The following is a 9528-nucleotide window of genomic DNA, read 5'->3' as shown; positions in this document are numbered from 1 at the left end:
TTCCCGTATCTTTTTTTTTTTTGGGGGGGGGGTGGGGGGGGAGGGGGGGGGCTAGGCTTTTAAATTTCTGTTCACCTCATACGGAGGTAGCATTTTTTTCGAATGAAATCAGAAAATTGTTCCAATTTACACATCTATGATCATGAAAAGATTTTCACTTCCAGGAAGATTGATACCAAGACGGTAGTCAGTTGCACATGTAGTGTGGGAAAGCAAAGATTTCGTTTTGCTTGTGTAAAACCATTTGGTACTGGTGGATGGCATTTGTTTATTTTGTGTATGTGTCTGTAAGTTATTTTAACTCAAATTGTATTTCTGTTCGTGTTGCAATGCTTCTTGACAGAACAGTTCCGACTGAGCTGAATGGGCTATACCACCCTGCTAACAGAAAGCGGAATGAATATTATATAGATAAAACTGATTGTAAACTGTTCATCTAGCAATTGCTTTCGTCGTGTTCGTACTTCGTCTCTGCTTGAAAAAGCATAAGCACCTCAATGACCAATACCAATCCTCTTTCCAACCATAATTACATTGCCCTATACAGCCATTGATTCTGTTCGTGTTTATGCTGAGTGCTGCCACTGGTGTGTAACCGTGGAATGTTTTGTTCAAGAAATTGATCGTGCATGCATTTTTGTTTGTTAGATACGAGAGAACTTTGACCGATATTTTTTTTTCTTTCAGTATTGGCATTTTGACTGCTTTTATAAATGCATGCTCTAATTTGAGTTTGTGTACGTACGTTTGTGTAAGGTATGTGTGCATGTAAGCATGAGTGTATGTCTCTTGTGCACATCCTAGAATGCGTATTGTCTGTACATCGTGTGAACCTCTAGTGAAAGCAGAAAGAGCTCTCCCTTCCTTTGTCTTTTCTTCTTCTAGTATCCTTTCTCTACGCCAGTTGTCGCTCCCTCCTATTCTTCCAATATGTATCATGTACGAAGGCTGCATGTAAATCAAGCTACGCTTAAGCTGTTAGCCATTTTGTACTATTCATTCTATTGCTGATACATTTTGTGGCACTTTGTAAAGACAATTAAGAAAAAATACCCAAACAACTTATGTTTATTTATAATAGAATCATGTATGACACCACCAATGTTTACATAATATGCATGTATGTTTATGTACAGTGATAATACAGGAACCAGTAAAACAAATCTAATCAAATCAAATGAAATCAAATAGGATTTTTCCTACATCTGTTTGTGTGAAATGCTTGTATGTATGTGTGCGTGTCTATAAGATTTCGTTTTTAATGTACATTGATATCACTGTTGTAAAGGAAAAAGAAAATGAAGCATATACCTTGATAGTAACATACTTGTAGAATGTTTCCAGAATAGTATATTTCACGGTATTATCGTGGTACATACAATAAACAGAGAACCATATTCACTTACACTTTGATCTTGATGATATGGCTTAGTCGTTATAGCGCGTCTGCCTCCAAAACTTGATGACCAGGGTTCGATTTCTACAGATGGACATGTCTGATAAAGAAAAAAGAGATACATGTACTGAACGTAAATAGTAATGCGTACAATGATTTAACATGTATTTCAGAGAGCTTCCGTGTCTTGTCTTGTAACATATTAACAGATATCTGAAAATCCTTCAAAATTGTGATTAACTTTTTCCATCTTGAACATACAGTTGAACCGTCCAAGGAACTTTCCACACGTTGGGTTGTAAGAAGCTTCCTGGAACTAGGCCTAATGCATGCATTTATACACTGGCATATCACTGGAGGCGGGGGGGGGGGGGGACTTTGCTGCCTCTATGTATACCCATACATTAATGTTCTTTCTGTAGTGAAATCAAGTTATTTAACAGAATAACTTATTATGCACTCACTCACACACACAATGAATGTGTAGGTGGTAATTAATAAATGACTACATGTATGAACCGCATACACACCTAGTAGTCCATGGGCCAGGCCAGATATTGGTACCATCTGAGGTGGCAATACCTTTTTGGTGTCATTTTGTTTGTCGGGCATAGATATGCTTATCAAGCTATGATAGCATTTACAAATGAGTAGCTTAGTCATAGTAAATGAATTTTACACCAATTTGGTTTCGTTGTTATATCCCTGTACTTCTGAATCGAGACCAACCGCTATACAAAGAAGAGCACTCTCTTCTGTATATTCACAGGTGTTCTATTGTAAACGCGGTGCGCTTAGTCTTTATTCAAGGCAGCTAAGGGAATATCCAAGGGTTATGATGTCCACAGCGCTTAGTCTAATATTCAAGACGGCGAAGGGAATATCCAAAGCTTATGATACAGTGTATATCCCTTTATCTAAAAACAGCAACAACAAAAAAGCAATTTCTCGTGAATTTTAGCGTCTTTTTCAATTATTTATCATTTTTCGGTGAAAACCCTGGGTTGAAAACGCTAATACCACGCCAATGTCGCTTTATTTCCATCCAACAATGACAGATTATGCAAAAACAATGTACCGGTATACTACAATACATTATAATTAATGATGTTGTAAATGAACAGAGTGATTTTTGTTTAAAACTGATGTATTTGTTGAGAGGGTGGTATAAAAACAGTATAGATAATCCCTTTAATTAGGAACTTTAGATATGATAACGGTACAGTGTTCTAGATAAAGACTAAGTGCACCGCGTGACAGCTGTGGACATCATAACACTTTGGATATTCCCTTCGCTGCATTGAATGAAAACTAAGCGCACCGCATTTACAACAGAACACCTGTGGACATACAGAAGGCAGTGCTCGTATTTGTATAGCGGTTAGTTTCAATTCAGAAGTATAGGGATATAAAAACGAGACCAAATTGGTTAAAAATTCATTTATTATGACTAAGCTACTCATTTGGAAATGCTATCATAGCTTGATAAGCGTATCTATGTCCGACAAACAAAATGACACCAAAAAGGTTTTGCCACCTCGGGTGGTACCAACAACCCATTTTTCGGCTCTTGGCCCATGGACTATAGAGCATAGGCTTACCATATAGACCACATACCTGTCAAAGAGATCGTAGAGGTGTCATTCACTCTGAGCTCCGAAAATATTCCCAATTCCCGATAAATCTGGAACGCGCATGAGGTACGGATGACCATTAGAATGGGGCGGGGGGGGGGACAATGACCAAGCTCTAGAGTGCTCTAAATGATTAGGATGCAGTGGTGGACTGTAGAACCGCGAAATTCATGAGAATAAATCCATCGCGAGAGCGAACACACAAACTTAAATCAACAACAAGCGCTGCGTATTCAGTTTTGAACTCGGAACAACCCATACACTTTTTTAACAATATAAAACATAACGCGCCTGACCGCACAAAGCGCTTGGCGTGAATTTCTGTGCCCTGCTCGGCACAATAAAAGCATTGAAAAGACTGAACAAAGCAAAGTGTATTAAATTGATACAAGTTGGGTCTAATGGAGTCAACTGGGACCGGCTGATACCAGTTGATACCAGTTGAAAGTCCAAATGGTTGCAAATGTTTTTCGACCTACGTTGCTGATAGTTTATTTGACACTTTCGGACTGCCTAGCTGGTGAGGCTTTAGTTGAGACTGGCTGTAATGCCGTGTACGTATCATGCGTACTGTTTAACCGAGGAGGTTCGAGAAATGGAGTCACAACAGTCTTATTCCCTATGATCCCATGCTCGAAGCCGCCACTCGAAAATATTTGAAGTATGTGTCAAACTGGAGCTGTCTCACAGATAGGAAGATAATTGATTCATGTGGCATTGCATCATGACTCGTCACTCTGAATGGAAGATATGTCTTTACGATGGTTATTACTTTTCGCTATCCCTCCTTACAAACGATGGGCGGTAGACAATGGTATAAAGGCACGGGGGTGCGCGAATAGAAATATTATTTGCTAAAATATTGCTGATATCACAATTACTCGAATGTACGTGTCTGTACGCTAATCTGACATATTAATTCATAAAGAACTATACTTGAAGATGATTCCATATCAGTTTCATTTGGCGGAATACGTATGGAAAGGTTTTTGGTCAAAAGTCTACTAAAATCATTCTACTGCTGAGAGTGCACGCCACCCGCACACACGGAACGCGAAGGTGCACGTTTTGAATTATTCATGAGCCTACACGGTCTGCCGCACACGTCTTGCACACAGCAGTGATACGGACTGGTCCATTGTCGAATATGGGTAAAATGCTGCAGAAACAAGGTAGTGTGCAGCAACTCTAAAATTAATAGCAAAACCCAAGTACACTCTGTAAGATGCACAAATAGAAACTGAAAGCTGATGTAGTGTAGATTCCCAATCATGTTGCAATGTTGACCACCGGAAGTTCCAGAAGCACTGCACTGCATTGTGCTTTATGCTCGACTCGCGGTTACCTCGACACGTTCACCCCCATTACACAATGGTGCACTCTCCGTATAATGTGCTTGCCGAGAAAGATAAGATTATCGAACATCATCGAAGAAGAAAATTCCCGTTTTCTATATCTTCTCAGCAACATATAGGCCCGAATTTACGAAGGTGGTACAAATGAAACCATGGTTTAAACCATGGACAAAAATCATGGAGCGCCAAGTGTTGCACGGAATGTTTCGTCACGAAATCAGTCATTTCGTCGATGAAATGATTATTTTGTAACGAAATGACAGCATTTTGTAGCTAAATGAAAATTTCGTCCACGAAATGATAATATCGTTAACGAAACAGTCATTTTGTCGACGAAATGACCAATTTCGTAACGAAATATTCCATGCGACACTTGGCGCTCCATGGTTTTTGTCCATAGTTTAAACCATGGTTTCATTTGTAATTCGGGCCCATAAAGCCATAACTGGTACAGTAGGTGGTCAGTTAATACAAGGGTTCACCGCTGACTTCAGGAAACTTAGAAATGAGAAATACATATCCAATTTACGTTGTAACTCGCGGTATATGAAATCATACCTCGTCCAAAGGCAGCCACAAATAAACAGTGACGTCATGTTTCATATGATAATGAGCTTCTCTGTGTCGCTGATTGTGATTGGATCGAGGACGGGACCTTCTCAGTTTTTTTTTTTGCCAATTCCGACAAGACCTTATACATTGTACAATCCAATCACAATGAGTTTGACTTATGATAGAAATTTTTTTTGGCGCGTAATATGGTAGAAACCACTGCTTCATGTGCAATTTGGTTGCGGAGATAGAGCCTTTCAACTAGGGAGGTATCACTGCATCACACGGCAAATACTTAGGAAGTGTGTACAATCCTATGGGGTAGTTATTCTGAAGTAAACTCACAAAGCTGTTTTTGAGCAGCCAGTCCGACGTTATTAGAAGTCAATTTATCTTCTAATTTTAGTATTCTATAGAGAAATGTCCAAAGACTGGAAGGCTGTGAGCCACAAGTCCATGGATATTACTTACTTTATGATATTTCTGCATTAATGACAGTATGTCGGGGTTTGCTTGTACGTCTCCATAGGTTATAGTACAGGGTGCGCGCGCGCGTGTTCTGTGTGTATTAATAGAGACAACCTTTCCATATGGGAGAAAAGTGATAAAACCGGCTTTCCATGAGCGTAACATTTCAAACACTTTCACAAAATACAGCTCAGATTTACACTTTTGCACATATTTTCGAACGGAATTGACTTTTGCTTTATATGCTTTATCGTTAGGTGAAATTTTATTGTATTTGATACATAAACGAGCAGCATATACCCGATATTATGTTAGCGTTATGCCCCAGTCACATAGACATCCCGGATCACCCCAGACCACCCCGGATCTGATCCGGGGAGAGATCCGTGTTGACGCCGGGAGGCCAACACGGCAACTTTTGGAGGTCAAAAACATCCGGCGTCATCCGGGGATTGCCGTGTTGGCAGAGCAATCCGGGGTGGTCCGTGTGGCTGCCGTGTAGCTGCCGTGTTGATCCGTGTAGATGCCGTGTTTGTCCGTGTAGACGCCGCGCTCTTCCGGCCTTATCCGTGTAGCTGCCGTGTTGATACCGTGTGTACAGTCATACCAAAATCCCGGATCTCCCCGGATCTCCCCGGACGTCCCCCGATCTTCCCGGATCACCGTGTAGATCCTTGAGCATCCGTGTTATGTGACTGGGGCATTAAAATGAATCTTCAGATGGCTCAGAAAGATGGCGGCTTCAAGCATCGAACATCAAAGGTACAAATGCACCTGTGGAATTCTTTTGTCCATCCATAGAAAACTGACAGCTGATTGAATAATTATAGTCAGTTGTAACTCCATCTCTCGAACCTCCTTGGTAAAGTTCAAGTTTTGTACAGAGGATTAAAATTTGCTCAAAATTTGGAACCTAACATTGAAATAAATCATTGATTTCATGAAACAACGTTACTGTTAAAGGCTTTCATAGTCAAATCACCTGTTACCAAATTGTACACTATTCAGCTGTTACTCATATCAATGACAGTTTTATCTGATTCTATAGATTTTGAACGATTAAGAATAAAAGGTAAAGAAGGTTCAAGAGATGGAGTAACAACAGTGTTATTCCCTTTGATCCCATGTTTGATGCCGCCACTAAGAAATATTTGAGGTATGTGCTAAACTGGAACTGCCTCACAGATAGGAAGACAATTGATTCATGTGGCATTGCATCATGACTCGTCACCCTCAGTGGAAGATATGTCTTTATGATGGTACATGTAATTACTTTTCGCTGTCTCTTCTCATGAAACATGAGCTGCACATAAAAGTACAGTCACAGCGATTTACGAATAAAAATTCCACAAAAATTGATGAAATAAGGATTTAAATAAAACCGACTTGTCATGTTTTACACTAATCTAACATACAAATGAATGAAGAGCTGCACTTGAAGATTATACCATATCAGTTTCATTTGTCGGAAATGATCGGAAAGATGATAAAATCGACTTACCGGTAAGGGTGCAGTTCAAATATTTTTACAACGTACAGCTCAGATTTATACTTTTTGACATAATCCTGGACAGGAGTTACTCTCTTTTCATATGCCTCATCCTTAGCTGAAATTTAATCTTCTTTAATACAAAAACAAACAAAATATAGCCGACATTATGTTAGCTTTCCAAATGAATCATCTCTTTGCTCGGCGGCATCGAACCCCGATCATCAAAGTCACAAATGCACCTGTGGAATTCTTTTTTATTGACGGCTGTTTGAGTGTTTACAGCCAGTTGGAAATCCATTTCTCGAACCTTCGTGATATAAGTTAAAAGGGCCCTGAAATCCAAATGCATGTTGATTTGAGTTTATTTATAGTACTCTCAACATCACTTTTGCGGTGAAGGAGTATCTAGAAACATTCCATAAATTTTTAACGATTTCTTCTTCTATTTTTCGTCAGATTTTTTGGGAACGCCAACCAAAAAAAAAAAAAAAAAATCTTCCAAACCAATATTCTTGAGATGACCTCATCTGTCGATCATTGCTAAAGTACTGAAATGTTTAACAAAAGAGCTTGGAATACACCTTCCTCTCGACTCAGCATAACTTGCATGTTTCTGTGATATTAATATGACTATTGCAAACAAAAGACATGGCGAGGGAACACGCAAGTTTTTTTTTTCCATTTTTCATGTTCCATAGCATATTTTGGAATCACAGCCAAATAATGTTTCTTGTTTTATTATTCCTGTTTCATTCTTGGCAGTCTATGTCTGTCAGACGTGTTCAGCATTACTGGTATGATGTCAATAAATTTGATTATGTGATTTATCACTATTCAATCTTTCAGATATACACGATTATTCATCCGGAGTTCAATTCAGTTGAGTGCGAGTTTCTCTGATTGCTGCCTAACTGATGAATTCCCTTCAAACCCTACTGAAGAGGGTGCCAGATATTTAAATCAGGTATGTTAATCAGCTCCTTACACCTCGTGACAACTATCATCTTACTTGCTTGATTGATTACTCCCATCACTTTGAGTTTGAGCTTTTCTGCAAGTCCACAGAACCACTAAATTGAGCAGAGAAATAAAACAGATTGGAGGACACTCTTATGAAACAAACATAGGGTATACTGAAATTTATTGTGAAAAAGAAGCCTCTAGTTCCCTAAGGAAATAAAGACGTTTGGTTTCATTTGATTTGAATTTTCGTTGTTTTCACCTCCGTTTCCACCTTGACATCTAATACAGTACTCAGTAAGATAATATTTTTTGACTCTTGAAAAATGGCATCGTCATCAATACATGAACGTACCTATTATCTCCCTATATACTAAATGTACAAATTCACATTTTATTGACATAGTGTCATCGCCGTGTTAATTTGAATATATTATATGTATATGTGTGTGTGTGTGTGTGTGTGTGTGTGTGTGAATGTGTATATGGGTGTGCGTGTGTAGGCCTACGTATGTTTTCTGGGCTGCCAGGCACGTGTTCAAGCACCCGCGTATAGTGGCAGTCCTCCCGCATTATTTCTCGGGGAATTACACGTGTACTTGCAAACTTAATAACACAATGTATATTTTGTTCAGGAATTCAAATCATATACATTCTAATCTATATGTTGATATTTTATGTGATACTACTGAAAAAAATGATTAATGTGTGAAATAATGAATATAATCATAAATGTAATATTAGATAGTACAAGCCATTTAAACTTAAAAACTAAAATGACAGGATTATTACCATATAACAGCGCTAGGAAAAAATGTTTACTTTAAGAAAGAACTATGAACACAAAGGTCATTTTGTCTTTGAAAGAGGTTTTTCTTTTGCAATATCAAATCATTTGTCATCATCTTAGTATGGTATGTGTTCATGGACAAGGAGAAAGCATTGTCGACTTGAGCGATCTTTCCTGGGACAGAAGGTACACTGGGTCTCACCGCAATACGAGGACCGCTTCGATGGCGCGTAATAAACATCTGATGTCCTTGTTGTGAAGCAGGTATATTACTAAAAATCACAAACATTACCCTTCAGAATATTTGATTAAAAGACCATTAAAACTAAGCAATAAAAATGTACAATATCAACAGTTACAAGGTAAGTAAATACGCATATATCATATATATATATATATATATATATATATATATACTACTGAACTTTTTCGACGTGCACTTGTCGGAGTAGAACCGCACGTATGAAGCAAGAAGCGCGAACATAACAATATATACAAAACGAGCAAACCATTCAAGCAAGCGAAACAGTGAACAGTGCGTACGCTGATTGGCTGACGTCAACATGAGTCAGAATCTAAATTTAGATTGTGACTCATGTTGACGTCAGCCAATCAGCGTACGCACTGTTTCGCTTGCTTGAATGGTTTGCTCGTTTTGTATATATTGTTATGTTCGCGCTTCTTGTTTTGAATGGATCCCCTCCCACTGTGACATCAGAGGGAATGACAAAGTCGACACGTTAGCAAAAAACGCGCTGAAAAACACTCAGGAAACGGAAGTCTATAGCAGCATAAGTGAGACGAATATTATTATATTCAATCATAATATGAAACAGTGGCAATTACAATGTGAAAACTCGGAAAGAGGTCGATTTTTATTT

Source organism: Diadema antillarum, unplaced genomic scaffold (genome assembly GCF_040938485.1).
Source record: "Diadema antillarum isolate AM-2024a unplaced genomic scaffold, OU_Dant_1.0 seq00000277_RagTag, whole genome shotgun sequence".
NCBI lineage: Eukaryota > Metazoa > Echinodermata > Echinoidea > Diadematoida > Diadematidae > Diadema > Diadema antillarum.
The sequence above is the reverse complement of the archived record's forward strand: the minus strand, read 5'-3'. Positions refer to the sequence as shown.